Below are 20,002 nucleotides of genomic sequence, written 5' to 3' on the forward strand. Positions count from 1 at the left end.
CTTTTCAACCAAATGCATTTATTGTTTAAACATCTGGCTGGATGCTAGTGAATCAGACATTAATTGTTTAGAATCACATCCTATTCAGCATATTTCAAAAACAGACACCAATTTTGAAGAATTACAAAGTTATTTGCAACTTTTGCAGAAAAACTCTCGACTGGCTGAGATAAAAAATTGACAAAATGGCTTCATATTTCTAACTGTTGGCTGCATTTAAGTAAAGATGATATATACTGTGCAGAATCACATCCTGTTCAATAATTTTCAACCACAGGTGCCAGCTTTAAGGAATTCCAAAGTAATTTACAACTTGTTAAAAAACCTTCAATTTGGTGAAATAAAAAAAAAAGACCAAATTGCTTCATCTACTAAACCTGCAACATGATATTTATATATTTGACATATTTTGTGTAAGTTCAAATCCTATTTAACATATTTCAAAAACAGAAACCAGCTTCAAAGAATTCCAAAGTAATTTATAACTTGTTCCAAAAACCTTCTATTTCGGTGATGAACATTTTTGAATAAATGGCTTTATCTTTCATTCTTGCGGCTGGATTCGAGTGAATTTATACACTGTTTAGATTCTGTATTGTGTATAATCACATCCTTATCGGGAAATTTGAGCTTCAGACACCAGCTTTAAAGAATTACAACTTGTGCCAAAAACTGTCAACTTGGTGAGATAAAGATATTATATCCAAATGACTGCCAGATCTAGTGATCTGAGAGAAAGACCGGTGGTTAGAACTTCCTCCTTACACCTGCCATCGCTGGACTGACAGGATCTGACTGGACCGAGAAGGCCAAGGAGTAAACACCAAATTAACAGACTGAGTATGGTTTTGTCCATTAAAAGAAAGTCAATGTGGTTTATACTTTTGTCCGCGAAAAGTAGGTAGGTGTGGTTCATACTTTTTCCTTCAAAAGAAAGTAGACAGAGGTTTATACTTTTAGCCCTAAGAAAAGAAAGAACAGCAGGGTGCACTGGAATATATGTGTGTGTTGTCACTTCAAAGAGATTTTTATACTGACTAAAGTCAGTCTCTGAAGTAAGTGTAATTTTTAGGTTGTGGTTAAAATTGAGAAAGTTGGTTTGCAGTGACAGCTGTGTCTGCAGAATATTAGGTTCTATAAGAGCTTGGCACGGTCAAAGATCTCTGTGAACATTGTGACTGATAGTTAACCACAACAACCTGTAGTGTAAAAAAAATGGGAAACGATTGTAGTAGTAAAAATGAAAAAGCCTTGGAAGGGGATGTGAAGTTCATGCACAAATTGGATCCAGATGATATAAAATATTAAAGAAAATGGAAAAAGAAATACATCTGGGATGGAAAATTAAGATTAGCATCATTAAAAACTTATGGATGAACACGAAAAATGCAAAAACAAGAAAAAGAGTGACGAAAAGTTTGACGAAGTGAGAAAAGTTGAAAAATGGATTAAACAAGCCTCCACACGAACACAAAGTATACAAAAGAAGAAAAAAAGAACAAATTAAAGATCAGAGTAAAGAAACTATGTTTGTGCAGAAGGAGGATAATGGAACAGTCGTCAAAGCTGTGATGCAGCAACCCCCACCACTGGAGATGCCACAAGGCGCAGCGGGAGGGGTTCCAGAGCCATTATACCCAGATCTTAAAAAGCTGCCAGCATATGAGGACATACACAAAGACAAACAAGAACAAGTAAAAGTAAAACCAACACATCCATACAAAACACGGAGAAAGAACCTTAACAAAAGTTATATTGTAGATGAGGCCAAATTATATCCTATCATACAATTTCCGAATCCACACGATGCGGAAAACCCCCATGTGTAAAGATATCACATACTGAGGTAAAAGAAGCTGCAGATAATGGCTGGGGGCCATTCCAAGATGCAGTTTTCCATCTAGCTGAGTCATAGAGTTTGATTGGATTGGAGTTAGAACAAATATTCAAACTTGTCTTTCTATTAAAATGGGCAAGATATCGAGGTGATTACAAAGGAGGAAATCTCCAACAAGAGATTTGTTAACATCCAACAGATGGTCCTATGGTTGGAAATTATCTGGCTGCTGTACAAGCAGTATTAAATAGAGCAAGACCACTGCATGCAGCCACCGCAGCCCATGCACAGTAAGCAGCATGCAAACAAGAAACAGGAGAAACTGTTACACAGTTTCAATTCCGCAATGAAGGGAAATTTGGAAACCATAGTGGATTAGAATTCAATGAGCAGGATAATTCTCCTTACCAACTACATCTGAAACTTGGTCTGCTGAGAGGACCACCGAGGAGCTCCACTGAATGCCACAGGAGGTCTTTCCTACCTGAGGCTATCAGAATTTTTAATTCCTCTCCCTTCAGCCACAGGGAATCTCAAAATCTTTGTACTTAAGACCTTAAGACACTTTATAGCCTTGACTTGCTACTTAGACACTTCATAGTTTTATTTGTATTTCTTACTCTCCCCACCTTTTTTTTTATACTGTTTACACAATTTCCTACTAGTATTTATTATTGTTATGTTTTACTTGAAGCTCTGGCACAACAATTTCCTTCGGGATAAATAAAGTTGTTCTTATTGTTAACTGAGAAATATACTCTCAATTATTTTCCGTTTTATTTCCCGGTCTGTCTGTCGTGTTTTTATTTGCTTGAAAATAAACTTAACTTCTTCCAGTTCTGCAAAGCAAGAGATGTCTCACACATATTATTCCTCCGTAAAAGACCCAGCCAGTATTGAGGGGTAACACGCAGATCTACTGCACAGATAACCTCTGATAACAGGTTACGGGCCCAGGAAACCCCCAAAGACGGCTGAAGACAGTTTGGAGCCGCTGAGAAGAGTGACGATACTGTGAACTCGGCGTGAAGGTGAGCTTGATTAGCTAGCAGCTGCTAACAGTGCTACCACGTGCTCTAACTAGCAAGCCATGGAGCGGCCAAGTAGGTGGTCACGGCTAGTTTTTACCGGAGATGAGAAGCAGTATGAACTCTGGGAGACAAAATTCTTGGCCTACATGCGGCTGCAGGGGCTCAAAGACACAATTCTGAGTGAAACTCCAGAATTTGATGACGATGACGAGGAGGCGAAGGACAAGGAGCAGAATGAAATGGCCTATGCCCAGCTGATCCAGTTTTCAGATGACAAAAGTCTAGGCTTGGTCATGTGTGAAGCTGCAGATGATGGGAGAAAGGCACTGAAGATGCTACGAGAGTATTATGCAGGTAAAGGGAAGCCTCGCATTATAAACCTGTATACTGACCTGACAAAACTGCAGAAAGGAAGCAGTGAAAGCGTAACAGACTTTGTGATTAGGGCAGAGACTATAATCACGGCGCTAAGAAATGCAGAGGAAGTCATGAGTGATGATCTTCTCATAGCTATGGTGCTAAAGGGACTTCCAGAATCGTTCAAACCATTTGCAGTTCATGTGACTCAAAGTGAAGAAAAGCTCAAATTTGCTGATTTTAAAAGGAGATTGCGTTCACATGAAGACACTGAAAAACTCTGCGCTCATGTGTCAGATAATGCTATGAAAGTGAACACGAAAGTAAATGACACTCTGAGGGGCAATGACAAAAACACAATGGCGGATATGGTGTGCTTTAAATGTGGTGTGAAGGGGCACAAAGCAAGAACATGCCAAAGAAGACAGTGGTGCGGTTTTTGCAAAAGCTCGACGCACAGAGATGCAAACTGCAGGCGTCGTCTAACAAGTGAACAAGCGAGACAAGCTGCAGAGGGAGAGGGCAACACATCGTATGTTTTCTTGACCGAAGACCGGGGAGCGGACATCGTTCCAGACCGTGGTGTGAAGATGAAAGGCCTAATGGTGGACACGGACGCTACTTCTCACATCATCACGGATGAGACAAAGTTCAAGAGCTTCGATGAGACTTTCAGAGCTGACACACACCATGTTGAGCTGGCAGACGGGACCAAGTGTCAAGGCGTGGGGAAGCAGCGGGGAGAGGCAGAGGTGATCCTCATAGACAGCAGAGGACGTCACCACACAGCAACACTGAGAAACATGCTGTTCATCCCTTCCTATCCACAGGACATTTTATCTGTGATGGCCACCACAGCAAGCGGAGTAACGGTAATCTTCAATGAAGGAAAAGACATGGTCAAAATGAGTGACGGTACTGTATTTCCTATTAATGTGCAGAACAAACTTTACTACCTATCTACAGCAGATGAAAGTAATGACAAATGCAAAGGGTGTTTTGATTTACAAACATGGCATGAAATTTTCGGCCATTGTAATTATAGCGAAGTACAAAAGTTGACAAAAGTGGTTGATGGTATGGTAATCAAAGGGAAAACTGAAAAACCTGTATCGCCATATGAAGTGTGTATTCAAGGGAAGTTTGTGCAGATCAGAAACAGAGAGCCTGATGCAAGAGCAACAGAGGTGTTTGATTTAATGCATACAGATCTGGCAGGGCCAGTAGATCCCATATCTATAGATGGACACAGATTTGCATTGTCGTTTACTGATGATTATTCCAGTATAATTTTTGTGTACTTTCTCAAACAAAAGAGTGATACAGTGAGTGCCACAGAGAGACAGAGTTGCTCTTATTTTTATTCTTAAATGTCTGCTTGATGGGGAAACAGCGACAGTAGACAGTGTTATGGCGTATGCAAGGCATGCAGAGGAATTACAAACAGCCAAAGAAACATCAGTTTATGAAATGGAAGATGATGATGATGAAGGATTGTTAATGTTTCAAGGAGGTCGTAGAGGACGAAGACCCCAGAGAGGGAGTACAGGAAGAATTAGATATCAGAGTGGAATTGAGAAAAGACAAAATAGACAGAGATGACTCATGTTGGCATTGTGGTAAAACAGGCCATTGGTCACGACAGTGTGGGCAAAAGAGACAAGGACGAAATGACAGGGGAGATAGGTGAAGTGAGGAGCGTGCACCCTTACCAAGTGCACGCACCCCAACTCATTCAGATGATGATGATGAAGAAGAGGAAGGACTTGAAAGTATAAATATAGCAAGTGCATGGGAACTACTGAATAATTTGACAGTAAAACCCTACATGAATTTGGAAGTTAATGGAGTCTTAACAGAATTCCTGTGTGATACAGGAGCATGCAAAACAGTATTGACAAGAGCACCTCCAAAAATAAATTATTCAAACACAAAGATAAAAGTTCAAAGTGCCCATGGACACACCAAAACGCAAAAACTCACTGAAAAGATTAATATGACACATCCAAATACAAGCCGATCATGCCAAGTGCAGATAATCATTGATCCAAGCAGTGGTGGGCTGTCAGGGCCTGCAAGGCCTTCTCTGCTGGCCCAAAAAAATATCTGAATCACAAACGTTAATTATATTTTGTCCATGAATTTTTATTAAATAATTCCAAATGGTCGGTTCACTTCCTTTCATAGCTTTTCCCCTGGTTGTGCTGCTTCCAGACATATACTTTCATATTAACAATCACATTCCAGCCATAATCTGTCGTCAGGCAGGGTCAAGGTCAAAGGAATCTGCCTGTGGGGGGGGCCTGCACAATCAGTTCTGCAAGCCCTTTACGCAAATAATAAGTGTTGATGACGCTGTTGCTTCATCCAATCAGATTTTGAGTTGGTGACATCAAAGCCTTCTAGCAGGCCATAGCAACATCAGCATATTCACACCCTCTGATTGCATAGTCAGAGAGTGGACAAATATATTAGCGAGGAGAAGCGTACTAGCGAGCTGCGAACAGAAATATAGTTGTGTTTGTTTAATATTGGCATTGTCAACCCACAATGGCTGCAGGAGGAGAAGAAACGGATTCAGTTGCTCATATATTGTTAAAACTGTTTTCTAGATGGAGTTTTGAGGAAAAGCTGGGCATAGTAAAGAAAGGTTGGATAACTCATAAGCTAGCGAACCTGTCACAACCAGGAAAAGGATTTGTTCAACATTTTCAAACCACAAACTACGACCGGTACCCCTGGATCACAGGCTCCGAGTGTCACGACTCATCGGGTCCCCGGGCAAGCGGCACAGCAATCACAGCAATTATCCTCCGCACCTGGTGACCACGCCGCACCAGGGAATAATCCCACTAATCAGGCCTGAGTATAAAGGCGGACCTAAAGTTTCAGTCATTGTCTGATCTCGTTAGGATGAGAAGTTCGTATTGTCTTCATCTCCGCTTGTGTAGAAAGTCCCGGACTGAAAACCAATTAAACTACCTGCAATCCTACATGCCTGTGTCTTTTTTTCAAAGAAGATGAGTTCAGCTGAGAGCAACTATGATATTGGGGATAGAGAGCTCCTGGCCATCAAGTTGGCTTTAGAAGAAGGGCGCCACTGGGTTGAGGGAGGAAACATCCCTTCATTGTGCTCTCTGACCACAAGAACTTGCAATACCTACGCGAAGCAAAGAGGTTGAACCCCCGCCAGGCCAGATGGGCTCTCTTCTTCACCAGATTTCAGTTCACCATCCAATATCGCCCCGGTACTCTCAATGGCCGGGCAGATGCTCTTTCACGTATTCACTCACCTGAAAATGCCCCGGAAGAACCAGAGAACATTCTGCCTGACAGGGTGCTCGTGAGCCCCATCCGGTGGAGCCTGGATGAGGAAATCTGGGACGCATCAGTGTCCGACCCCGCACCACTCAACACTCCTGCCGACCGTACCTACGTACCCCAAACCATCCGGGACTCTCTCCTCACCTCTGCACACCAGGTACAGGGCATCCAGGTATAAGTGCAACGCTGAACATTCTTCGAGGCAAGTACTGGTGGCCAGGTATGTCGAGAGACGTCCAAAGATTTTCAGCCAATGCCCCGATTGTGCCATGGCGAAAACCCCTCGTCACCTACCAGCAGGGAAACTGGAACCCTTACCAATCCCAAATAGACCCTGTCCCATCTCGGCATTGATTATGCCACAGACCGTCCCCCCTCCGAGCATCCTAGTGGTCGTGGATTGCTTCTCTAAGGCATGCAAGTGAGGGGAGTCCCTGCAGCATTGGAGACATCAGAGGCCCTCTTCACCCAGGTCTTTCGGAACTTTGGACTGCCGGAGGACAGACACAGGCACGTAGGATTGCAGGTAGTTTAATGGGTTTTCAGTCTGGGACTTTCTACACAAGTGGAGTTGAAGACAATACGAACTTCTCATCCTAACGAGATCAGACAATGACTGAAACTTTGGGTCTGCCTTTGTACTCAGGCCTGATCAGTGGGATTATTCCCTGGTGCGGCGTGGTCACCAGGTTCCGGAGGATAATTGCTGTCATTGCTGTGCCGCTTGCCCGGGGACCCGATGAGTCGTGACACCGAGGTACACTGCAAATTGTATTGCTGGGAGTGCTTGGAGACGAAGCGCAGGGATGATCTGTGCGACAGGATAATAGAACTCCATTTGAGGAAAGGAAGGAGGATGGATTTTGTCTACAAATCATCAGAATTTGAGTGAGTAAAATACTGCAATTTTCCTTAATAATACAGAAAGTTTATAAGGTTATTATTGGTGTTTTTTTATGTGTTGCATACATTTGCTATAAGGGCATTTTTTTTGTGGCTTCTGTCCGTTTTTGTGGCTTCCGCCACGGGACACCTGAATGCCACAGGGGTATGTAGAAAGTCCATTAATTTTTGCAGCAGAAATTCAAAAGGTCATTGCTGATTTAAGGCCTGAAGCAAGAAAAAAATGCTGTGAAGAAAGCTCCTAAACCAAAAACAAAGACAGAAATGCTGTCTGTCCTTGGTTTATGTAACTATTGTACAGCATTCATCGCAGAATTTGCAATCATAACTGCACCGCTTTTGAAAGTGGTATGTGAAAACCCATTGGCTATGAATGATGTTCTCTCACCCGGACACCAGAAGCAGATGAAGCATTTGTAAAACTCAAACAACAACTTTGTAGTGTATCTGTACTGGCACATCTAAACTACAATAAGCCATTTATCCTAACTGTGGACTGTAAACAGTCACACATGATGTTCTTACTCTTACAGAAATGTGGGGATAAATTTAGACCAGTAGCTTACCACTCAAAACAGTTGGACAGTGTAGCTAGGGCTTTCCCACCATGTGTACAAGCAGTAGCAGCAGCCGCTCTAGCTGTAGAAAATTCGGCTGATGTAGTTCATCCATTTGAACCATTAGTACCACATGCAGTTGATGTTCTCCTACTGCAAGTAAATTGTCTTTTCTGTCTCCAGCTAGACAGATAAATTTTACAGCGGTGCTGCTAAGTCAACCACATCTTACCATCAAACGATGAACACAACTCAATCCAGCTACATTTTTACCTTTACCAATAGATGGCACACCTCATGATTGCATAACAGAAACATCACAAGTAGTTCTACCAAGACCAGATTTGCAAGACACACCACTACATAATGGTTGTGTGTGGTTTGTAGATGGATCATCTTTTAAAGATGACAGAGGAGTCACACACACAGGCTGTGCTGTGGTAGAACTCCCGAACCAGGTCATAACTTCAAGGGCGTTACCAACATCACTATCAGCCCAAGCAGCTGAAATTATAGCATTGATAGAAGCCTGCCAAGTAGCAGAAGGGATTGATGTAACAATTTACACTGATAGTCAATATGCCTATTCCACACTCTTTGTATTTGCAAAAATGTGGCAACAGCGAGGCATGGTGACGACTACAGGAAAAACAGTGACACACGCAGCACTCTTAACAAAACTACTAGAAGTTATACTGCTCCCACGAAAATTAGCAGTAGTAAAATGCAGAGCACATCACTCAGGAACAGATGATTTTACAAAAGGAAATGCCTTTGCTGACAAAATAGCAAAGGAAACAGAAAAACAAAAATACAGCATGCATGCTGAAAAACTATCTACCGCACCATCATTAATTGACAATGATTCACTAAAAGATGCTCAGGAGAATGCGTCAGCTGCTTAAAGACAATCCTGGCTCAAGAGAGGAGCAACAGACTTCAATGGAATTTTGATGATAAATGAAAATGACCCATGGGCCTTGCCATGTGTCAACAGGAGGGATGGAGGTACTTATGTCAAAACACTTCTATACCATTATCCTAAATTCCTACTTAAAAAAAATCGTGTGCACAATGTATAACATGCTTTAAAAATAATACTCAAGGAAACTAAGACCAAAGAAAGGAAGGTTTCCAGATCCACAATATCCTTTAGAAGTGATGGACATGGATTTTATTGAATTCAATTCTGTAGGAAAATATAGATATTGTTTGGTAATGATTGACAGCCACAGCAAATGGGTGGAAATTGCAACTATGACGGCGCAAAGACCAGACATCCCCCTCCCTTTTTTTTATATTTAATGTATTTTATTTCCTGAGTTAGCAACTTGCTCCTTTCCTCTCAATCACTGTTCGTAAGTATGTAGTACCACATTCAACCACAGGATGGCGTGAAACAAACTGTGATTAGTTTGCCGAGACGCGGTCACAGCATTAGTTCAGTGCTGTGTTGGACGTCAGTAATGTGGCTAATGTCTGTGTTACAGCCGACAACAAAACCCGCAAAACCTACACACTGAATCATCATCATTCACGTGTGCAACACAACCACTACAAAAGCTGATGCAGAAGCTGTAGTTAAACCTATCTGTAAATATATTCTGCCAACCCATGGCATACTGCAGAGAATAAATGAAGTTGTACACAATGGGTCAAGTTATGGACATTGACTTAGAGACATTGTTCTTATCATCCACAAACTGCAGGGTTAGTGGAAAGAACAAATGAAACAGTAAAAAACAGACTAAGAAAATGTATGGAACATACAGGAAAGACATGGCAAGAGTGCATATATATGGTAAAAATGTATATGCACATAGTTACCACAGTTAATGGTTTGACACCATTATAGATAATACACGGTGGACCATTCAGGTTACCGATGACACATCCAGACCTAGAGAAGGCCCACACAGAAGAAATTTAGTGGAATACATTAGAAATACACTAAGGCAATGAGACGTAACAGACGCAAATGATCTGCCTGAATCTCAATCTGCTCCACAGGTGAAGGTCCGAGTTGGTGATTGGATCTTCGTGAAAGTCATAAAGAGAAGCTGTTGGAGTTCAGCACGCTGGGAAGGACCATTCCAAGTACTTCTGACCACGGCGACTGCAGTGAAAACTGCGGAACGATCCACTTGGATTCATAATCACACTGTAAGGTACTCCCTGTTGATCCTATTAACACTGGCTAGAGGGGAAGGCTGACTACAAAGGGGAGTAAGAAGGATAGTCTTACTCGTCTCAAGGCATCAGCTGCATTTGTGAAGAAACCACCAGATCCCTAACCGTTTAGGTTGGAAGGATCCAGGATGAGCCCTCCAAAACAGGAGCACCCAACCCAGCAGGAGAAGGCAGAGACAAACAATGACAAGTCTGATGAGTAAAGAAGGGCCTATCTCAAACTTATAAAGAACTATGAAATGAGATCAATGCTCCACACCGTGACAGTCTCTGGTGGCGATTGATGAATATAACAGCAGGAGACCAAACTGATTGCTATGTTTGTACTGTAATGCCAATATCAGTGTCTCCTAACCCGACTATACAACCTCATCCAATTAATGAACATGAAACCTTGTCCATAATATGGGTGTATTCCCAAGGACCGAATCAGAGATTTTGAATTTTTCAGAATATAACAAATACCTCAGTCCTTCCCTTTCTGCCTTACAATCCATCAAATTGGCGATTACCAGCTAATTATTCTATGGCAACCAACAGAACTGTCATTGAGGGATTCATTCTAATTAAAATGAAAAAGACACCACCACTTTGCATGAAACAACAGTGTGGTAAAAAGGATCATTATCTGGGCCAACTTAAGTGTGACACTGTGCTAAATATGGAAATGGATAGACTAGTTAGGAAAACTTATGACTCCTATAGTAATAGTATATGTGAGGTTGGAAAGTGGGGAATGGATGCGTGCGCCATGAATCTGACTGCCCTCAAGCCATTATTGAAACAATATTCAGTATTGAAACAAACCTCACCAAATTTGGTATTCCACCATGGAGGATTTTCGCATTCCCACATAAATACGGTTATCCATGCCCAAAAACACATGTATGGATTTGTGGCAGATGAGCATTTCTGTATCTGCCCCAACACTGGTGTGGCACATGCAATTTGGGCCGATTAGGAAGCGCCATGACTTTTATACCAGAGCATAACATGACTCATGGCATACAGCCCATTAGGCCAGGGGTGGGCAATTATTTTTTCCATGGGGCCACATAAGAAACATAAAATATTGTGGAGGGCCGGGCCTAAAGTCTGAACTCAATTCTGCATAATATTAATTGTATTTCTTTATAAAAAGCAGTAAATAGCACTGTTTTGACAAGCTGGCAAGAGTATATGTTAAAGTTAAGCAATGAAAAAATGAGGTTGCCTTACAAAAATTTATTCATTCAAATTTCTCAGCACAATGGTAGACAAATTTTTAACATTTTTTACTATTTGTGACTCATATTAGTGAACATTTTCAGTCACATTCACTTCAAAACACATTTTGGGTTCCATATTGACTGTCACTGAACTGTGATTTTGAGAAAAAGTGTCCCAGTTCACTGTTATCTGGTGCTTTAACATGCCTACATTTGTGGTCTAACTACCTCATTTGGTGTTTTAAAGTTCTTTTTTCTTGTTCAGTGAGAGAACTCTAATCTCTGCTGGGCTTTAACGAGTGCATCTAAGTCAGGTTGAATGTCTGAAGTGGAGATGTGAAGCACAGCTGACAGATGATCATCAGTGAGAGGATCTTTTCCTTGGATTTTGTAAACTTCATCATTGAAAATGTTTGTTCACAAATGTAGGTAGAGCCAAAGAGAACAAACATCTTCTGAGCATGTCTCCTAATGTTTGGAAAGTTCTCCTCCTTGAGAGAAGAGTAGAAATCCAGCAGAGATCCTGACTTAAAGTGCTCTGCCAGTACTACATCAGACTGCAGGTCAATGAGTTCCACCTGAAAATCACTGGGTGCATCATCCACACGGAAGGTAAAGGGAGAAGAAATCATGTGCATGTCATCCTCCATTGCTCTAAGATCCTCAAATCACCTTGAAAACTCACCATACAATGCTCCTCACATGGATGAGTACCTGCAGAAGTTATCAGCTGATGGTGTGACTTCTTTCAGGGTCAGCATGTGAGTGAGAGTGTTGCTCTCCTGTTGTCTTGAAAGCAACTGTATCTTTCTCATGAAAGCCTTCACCGGGCTGTGCATTTCATGCACAAAAAGGCCCTTGCCTTGCAGCTTGGTGTTCAGTTCATTCATCAGTGCAGTCACATCAACAGCAAATGCAAAATCTGCCATCCTGTCCTCATCTGCAAGCTCTGGGATGGCCTTGCCTTTTGTCTCACAAAACTCCTGGATTTCTGCTTTCAGATCCCAGACTCTTTTTAGCACTTTGCCCAGGCTGAGCCATCTCACAGAAGTGTGGTAGCCAATGTCACTGTGCTCACTCTCATGCTCCTCCAGAAGTGTTATAAACTGTCTGTGATTCAGTGCCCGCGCCCTGATGAAGTTAACTATTATAGTAACAACATCGATAACATGGTTAATTTTTAGCACTGATGTGCACAAGACATGTTGGTGTAAAATGCAATGTAAAAATACCAATTTCTGATCAGGGTCAATTTCAGTCACTTTATCCTGCATGCGTTTTAAAAGTCCGACATTTTTCCCTGTAAGATTTGGACAACTGTCCTTGGTGACACCTGCCAGTCTGTCCCATTTCAGTCCCAACGTGTCCATACAAGCATTTACCTCAGTGAAGAGATCGCTCCCTGTTGTCATCCCTTTTAACGACCGCATTGCTGCCAGCTCCTCCGTAATCTTGAAGTCCGGCGCTATCCCACGGACAAATACGAGTAGCTGGGCTGTGTCGCGGACATCACAACTCTCGTTCAAAGCCAAGGAGAAAAAGTCAAAACTTGGCACTTCACGTTGCAGCTGTAGCTCCAGATTCCCCGCAATGTCCTCGATCCTTCTCGCCACGGTTCGCCTGGACAGCGGGACTTGCTCAAATGCCGCTTTTTTTTCAGGGCATATTAGTGCTGCAGAGTCTACCAAGCACTCTTTCACAAACTCCCCCTCTGCGAATGGCTTGCTGTTTTTGGCTATTTTGTGGGATATCACGAAGCTGGTCTTGGTTGCTGCATCCCTGGATGTATGAAGCTTGGTAAAAAAGCCTTGCTGCATTTGCAGCTTAGCTAGCAAAGCTTCCAATGTCCGCGTTCTTTCGTCATCAGTCAGGTTTTTATATTTCTCTGCATGTTTCGTCTGGTAATGCCGACTCAAATTGTAGTCCTTAAACACGGTGATCTGCTCCCCGCAAACTAAACACACAGCTTTACCTCCAACTTCAGTAAATAAATACTTAGCTGTCCAATTTTTGTTGAAAATCCTACATTCGGCATCTACCTTTCTTTTTTTTGCCTGAGCGGACATTTTTGAGGGCGAAAGTTGTCTTGTGATTCAATCGCACGCATGTCTTGATATACGCATTACGTCATTATGTGCGTGAATTAAAAAAAAAACAACTTCAGAATAAAAGCAGTGCAGCTTTAGCCCATGAATGAGGTGAAATTAGAAAGTATATTTATTTTGTAATTTCCAATTAACCTTACACTGGCGGTCAGAGTCAACCAAAGGTATGTGGCCCGGGCCATACATTGCCCAGGTCTGTCATACAAGGTATGCTCAGGCATTTCCTACAAAGGACCAAAAGTCAGTTCCAGTTGCCAAAGTATTGTGGGAAAGTACTTTGTTCATTATGGACTACCCGCTAGAATACATTCAGACCAAGGTAGAGATTTTGAAAGGCGCCTTATAAAAGAACTCTTATCCATGCTTGGAGTAAGAAAGTCGCGCACCTCACCTTATCATCCGCAAGGTGATGCTCAACCAGAACATTTCAACAGAACACTTCTCTCAATGCTTGGAACTCTTGAAAATGTGCAGAAACAAAACTGGAGTCAACATATCAGTCAGTTAGTACATGCGTATAACTGCACTAAAAATTAGTCCACTGGATATTCCCCATACTACTTAATGTTCGGACGCAATGCCAGATTGCCTGTTGACCTCTGTTTTGGTACAGCTCTCGACGGTAATTCAGAGACGTCTCACCTACAGTATGTGGACAAAATGAGAAAAGAACTCCAAAAAGCTTAAAATTTAGCTGCAGAGTGTGCAACCAAGAGCCATCTGAGAAACAAAACCTGTTATGATCAATGAGTAAGAGACCAACCTCTACAAGAAGAGTCCTCATAAGAAATGTTGGCCTAACTGGGAAACAAACTACAAGATAGGTGGAAATCCACACCCTATATTGTGATTAAAAAGTTTTCCAACTTACCTGTATACAGAGTCAAACCCGAACAAGGAACTGGAAGTGTCAAAACTCTACACAGAGACCACCTTCTACAAATTGGTTATCTTGTCAGGATTCCCGATAACTCTGAACAAACTAAAAGAGTCAGAACACCAGTTACCAGGAGACAACATACTCTAAGACATCAAACACATCACCAAAAAGATCAGACATCTGACATCTCTTCAAACTCTGAATCTGAGTATGAGTGTGTCTACGAGTGCCCAACCTATGATAAGGTCAGGAAACCACTGTCCATACCAGACCGAACCACCCCAGAGCATACTCCCTTTGAAAATTTCCCCTCATCTGAGAGTGAACCGGAGGTGGAGAAAGTACATTCTGTCAGTTCACAGGAAGAGGAATATCAGTCCTCCAACGAGGACGCAGATACTAATGATACAGCTGAAGACACTGATGTGGAGTTGAGAACTAAAACCAGCCCTAGAAGCAGAAAGTCAACGCGTGAAGTAAAACCAGTGATCCGCTTGACCTATGATAAACCTGGAACTCAAGCTGGGGAACCTGTGACTATTGTGCACCAGAGCATGGTCATTCACTTGAACCTCAGTGCCAGAGGAAACCCTGATCTTGTGAAACATCCTAAAACATGCCCCTACAGATCTAAGTCTAAACAGTACAGTTAGATGAGGACATCTACACCTTTTAGAAGGGGGAGGATGTAGCCCGTCTAAAATTTCATTACAGACCATACAGGCTAAAATGTAAAGATGTTTTAACATTTAAGTAAAATTAAATAAGACTGAAATGGCTGTAAAACATTTAATATTTCATGTTTAAAATGTGTTCATAAATGGTTAAAAACAAGGTTTAATCTTATCTAAGGTTTTTGTCATTTATTTGGGAATCGTGCTTTTAATCGCCACAAGCTTGTGTGAAACGTACAGCTCAACATGTGCTTTTGTTTGCATCCGAACTTGTTAAGTGTCAATATGGTATTTTCTTTAATTGTATTGGTTGATGTACACTTAGTGTCCGAACCCATGCGTGAGGGCGGGATCTGAATGAGAAAGGCAATAGAACATCTAGGCGCGAGGCATTCGACTGCTGCGTTTGCCGAGGGAAGTTTGTGAAGCTAAGCTGAAAGGAGAATGGTCATAAAACATTGTGGATGCAGAGTCTACGTTGCTGTTTTCGACTATTTAACCCTGTGATGAGTGAGTACTCGATGTATATGATTTTTATGCTTAGACGATATGTTTAAGTGCACATATGCGATGCTAATCGAGCGTTAGCATTGTTAGCATTTTACCGCGAGTTAATTTCATACTCTGTATGTAAAGTATATGAGCTTGGAATTGGAGACCTTTGATGCTCAGTGGACCGAGAGGAATTCTCTGGACGTTTCTGCCGAGGCTTAACCGATGAGTTTCACCGAGTGCACTTCGTGATGCCGTGATGCCAAGTCATTGCTAACCTGTTTGCCGAGAGGGAATCGCATGGTGATGGACAACATTTGACTATCCATTGCGTCGACACCAAAAGGATTAGTGAGTACATCAAAGCACATGCATTTTATTTTGGGGCTTGTGAACAAGTGAAACGGACATTTTCTGTTTTTCTGGTCCAACGATCCCGAGTATCGAATCAGGCCTGCCACGATTGAACTTTCTGAGAAAAACAAAAAGGACTTTAAGGTTATGGTTTTCTAACTGGACTGAACTTGAAGGGATGTACATGGTTTTTGAATATGTTTATGTAGTTGCAAAGCGACAAAATCTCAAATGAACGCACTACCAATTTTATTTCATTTTTTCTTTCTTTTCATTTTGTGAAACTAAACTTTAAATTTGTACTTAAAGAGATCTGTGTTTGTCTTAATTCATATTTTATCCTTAGGAGATGGAGGCACCGCTATAATCAAAAAGCATTAAGAAGTTTAAGTTATCAAAAAATTAGGTATTATTGTTTCTCCTGTTTACCATTGAAAATTTCATCTAAGTAACGTTCCCAGGGCCCAAACAATTGTACTATCACTGCATTAACTAAGAGGTTGGGTGCTACACTGCTCTAACCAAAAATCATCAGACACTCTTTACCTTAGGCTACAGCCTTAGGCTACAGCCTAAGGCTAAAGCCTAAGGTAAAGAGGGAGCTATAAAAGCCCATACCAGGACTCTTATGCACGGCGGGACAGTTAATGACAAGAGAAAGAGAAAAATAAATAAAATACAAATGGAAAAATGAAGAGTACTATAGATGCAGTAATTGCGCCGAGAATGCTCATAGAGAAGTACAGAGAAGGCCGGTGGGAGCCGCATTGCCTTTTTGTACACCTAGAAAAGGCGTACGACAGGTTGCCAAGAGAGGAGCTCTGGTATCCTATGAGGAAGTCTGGAGCGGCAGAGAAGTGTGTTGCACTGGTGCAGGACATGTATGCTAGCTGGGAGACAGTGGTGCGGTGTGCTGTAAGACGGGACAAGAAAAGTTCAAGGTGGAAGCGGGACTCCGTCGGGAATAGGCCCTGAGCCCCTTCTTGTTCGCAACGGTGACGGACGGCCTGACGGATGAGGGTGGACGTGAATCTCCACGGACCGTGACCTTTGCAGATGCAGTTGTGATCTGTAGTGAGAGCAGAAAACAGGTGGAGGTCCTTATAAGATAAGATAAGACCTCCGTCTCGCCCCGGAGACGGAGGTCCTGGTGGAGGCTGATGTTCCTGCTTTACAAAAAACATCATGGCTGATGCATCTTCCGCATCTGCCCGGTCACGTGGTGCACGGCCCCCCGACAGGACGCCGAATCATAAAAGTAAACCCTACACTTCATCAACCAGACTCCTAGGAATCTGATAAATGAATGAGGAAAAATGAAAGAGAGCCAAGGGTAGAAGCGCTGACTACTGGCGACCGCAATAGGAGCAGAGACGAGTGTAAAAAGAAGCGAGGAGGGCATTGAAGAGGATGAGGAATTCAAAGGCAGTGGGTCCTAATGACGTAAGGTACATGTGGAGGCATGGAAGTGTCTAGGAAAGCCAGGGGTACGGAGGTCAGCAGCTTGTATTATTCAACAGCGAGAGGCACAAACGAGAGAAAAAGAAATTCAGCACACATGGAGAAATACTGTACATGGATGACAAGAAAGGCGGCGAGACAACGGAAAGTGACCGAACAAGGTAAGGCGGGGAACTATGATTGAGCGCGTGTCGTGCCGGGCTTCACGGTGACTCCGGTGGCACAACCACAAGGGAATGAGCGGCGTGTGTCAGTGTGTGAAATGTTGGCGCTCTTGAGAGACAGCACCCCCTGCTGTCGAAAGAGAGGACGAACATGAAAAAAGCTTACGGCACATGGTATTCCAAGGCGGTCTCCCATCCAAGTACTAATCAGGCCCGACCCTGCTGGGCGTCCGAGATCAGACGAGATCGGGCATGTTCAGGGTGGTATGGCCGTAAACGAGACTAGCCTACGCGGAAGGGCATTTTATAAGCAGCCGCCCTCTTTGTTTTCCCCCTCCAGTCATTCCCACATCTGTCTGGAAGCTCCTTCTATTTAGTTTCCATGATTACAGCCAGTGGCGCCCAAGGTTACTCTAACCAAAAATCATCAGACATACTTTACCTTAGGCTGCAGCCTAAGGTAAAGAGGGAGCTAGCAAAGGCCATACCAGGACTCGTATGCAAGGCGGGACAGTTAATGACAAGAGAAAGAGAAAATTAAATAAAATACACATGGAAAAAGGAAGAGTACTACAGATGAAGTATTTGCACCGAGAATGCTCATAGAGAAGTACAGAGAAGAGCAGTGGGAGCCGCATTGCCTTTTTGTACACCTAGAAAATGCCTACGACAGGTTGCCAAGAGAGGAGCTCTGGTATCCTGTGAGGACGTCTGGAGCGGCAGAGAAGTGTGTTACACTGGTGCAGGACATGTATGCTAGCTGGGAGACAGTGGTGCGGTGTGCTGTAAGACGGGACCAGAGAAGTTCAAGGTGGAAGCGGGACTCTGTTGGGGATAGACCCTGAGCCCCTTCTTATTCGCAACGGTGACGGACGGCCTGACGGATGAGGGTAGACGTGAATCTCCACGGACCGTGACCTTTGCAGATGCAGTTGTGATCTGTAGTGAGAGCAGAAAAAAGGTGGAGGTCAAGATAAGATAAGATAAGACCTCCGTCTCGTCCCGGAGACGGAGGTCCCAGTGGAGGCTGATGTTCCTGCTTAATAAAAAACAACATGGCTGATGCATCTTCCGCATCTGTCCGGTAACGTGGTGCACGGCCTCCCGACAGGACGCCAAAGCATCAAAGTAAACCCAGGACTTCAACAACCAGACTCCTAGGAATCTGATGAATGAATGGGGAAAAATGAAAGAGAGCCAAGGGTAGAAGCGCTGACTACTCTTGACCGCAAAAGGAGCTGAGATGAGTGTAAAAACAAGCGAGGAGGGCATTGAAGAGGTTTAGGAGTTCAAAGGCAGTTGGTCCTGATGTTGTACCGTACATGTGGAGGCATGGAAGTGTCTAGGAGAGCCAGCGGTACGGAGGTCAGCGGCTGGATTATTCAACAGCGAGAGGCAAAAACGAGAGAAAAAGAAATTCAGCACACATGGAGGAATACTGTACAGGGATGAAAAGAAAGGGGGCGAGCGACGGACGGAGGCAGCGCGACAACGGAAAGTGACATGATAAGGTAAGGCGGGGAACTATGAATGAGCGCGTGTCACGCCGGGCTTCACGGTGACTCCGGTGGGACAAACACAAGGGAATGAGCAGCGTGTGTCCGTGTGTGAAATGTTGGCGCTCTTGAGAGACAGCACCTCCTGCTGTCGACAGAGGGGACGAACATGAAAAAGCTTACGGCACCTGGTATTCCCAGGCAGTCTCCCATCCAAGTACTAACCAGGCTCGACCCTGCTTGGCTTCCAAGATCAGATGAGATCGGGCGTGTTCAGGGTGGTATGGCCGTAAACGAGAGTGGCCTACGCGGAAGGGCATTTTATAAGCAGCCGTCCTCTGTCTTTTCCACCTCCAGTCATTTCCACATCTGTCAGGAGCTCCTTCTATTTAGTCTCCATGATTACAGCCAGTGGCGCCCAAGGCTACTCTAACCAAAAATCATCAGACACTTTTCACCTAAGGTAAAGAGGGAGCTAGCAAAGCCCATACCAGGACTCGTATGCACGGCGGGACAGTTAAAGACAAGAGAAAGAGAAAATTAAATAAAATACACATGGAAAAAGGAAGAGTACTAAGGATGAAGTATTTGCACCGAGAATGCTCATAGAGAAGTACAGAGAAGAGCAGTGGGAGCCGCATTGCCTTTTTGTACACCTAGAAAAGGCGTACGACAGGTTGCCAAGAGAGGAGCTCTGGTATCCTATGAGGAAGTCTGGAGCGGCAGAGAAGTGTGTTACACTGGTGCAGGACATGTATGCTAGCTGGGAGACAGTGGTGCGGTGTGCTGTAAGACGGTACCAGAGAAGTTAAAGGTGGAGGTGAGACTCCGCCGGGGATAGGCCCTGAGCCCCTTCTTGTTCGCAATGGTGACGGATGAAGGTAGACGTGAATCTCCACGGACCGTGACCTTTGCAGATGCCGTTGTGCTCTGTAGTGAGAGCAGAAAAAAGGTGGAGGTCCTTATAAG

The 20,002-nt window shown here is 43.3% G+C and overlaps 1 non-coding gene and 1 pseudogene across 1 annotated transcript; both read right to left on the reverse strand.

Annotated features, from left to right (window-relative positions):
• Positions 1 to 17,696: 17,696 nt before the first annotated feature.
• On the reverse strand, positions 17,697 to 17,815 carry LOC147220084 (5S ribosomal RNA; annotated as a pseudogene).
• A 1,394-nt stretch (positions 17,816 to 19,209) lies between these two features.
• Positions 19,210 to 19,328, reverse strand: LOC147220085 (5S ribosomal RNA). The gene has a single exon (XR_015108628.1). It is a non-coding gene; the product is annotated as a 5S ribosomal RNA (ribosomal RNA).
• Between the last annotated feature and the right edge of the window lie 674 nt (positions 19,329 to 20,002).

Source organism: Fistularia commersonii, chromosome 24 (genome assembly GCF_037954325.1).
Source record: "Fistularia commersonii isolate RoL2024-O1a breed Wild chromosome 24, RoL_Fcom_v1.0, whole genome shotgun sequence".
Taxonomy (NCBI): domain Eukaryota; kingdom Metazoa; phylum Chordata; class Actinopteri; order Syngnathiformes; family Fistulariidae; genus Fistularia; species Fistularia commersonii.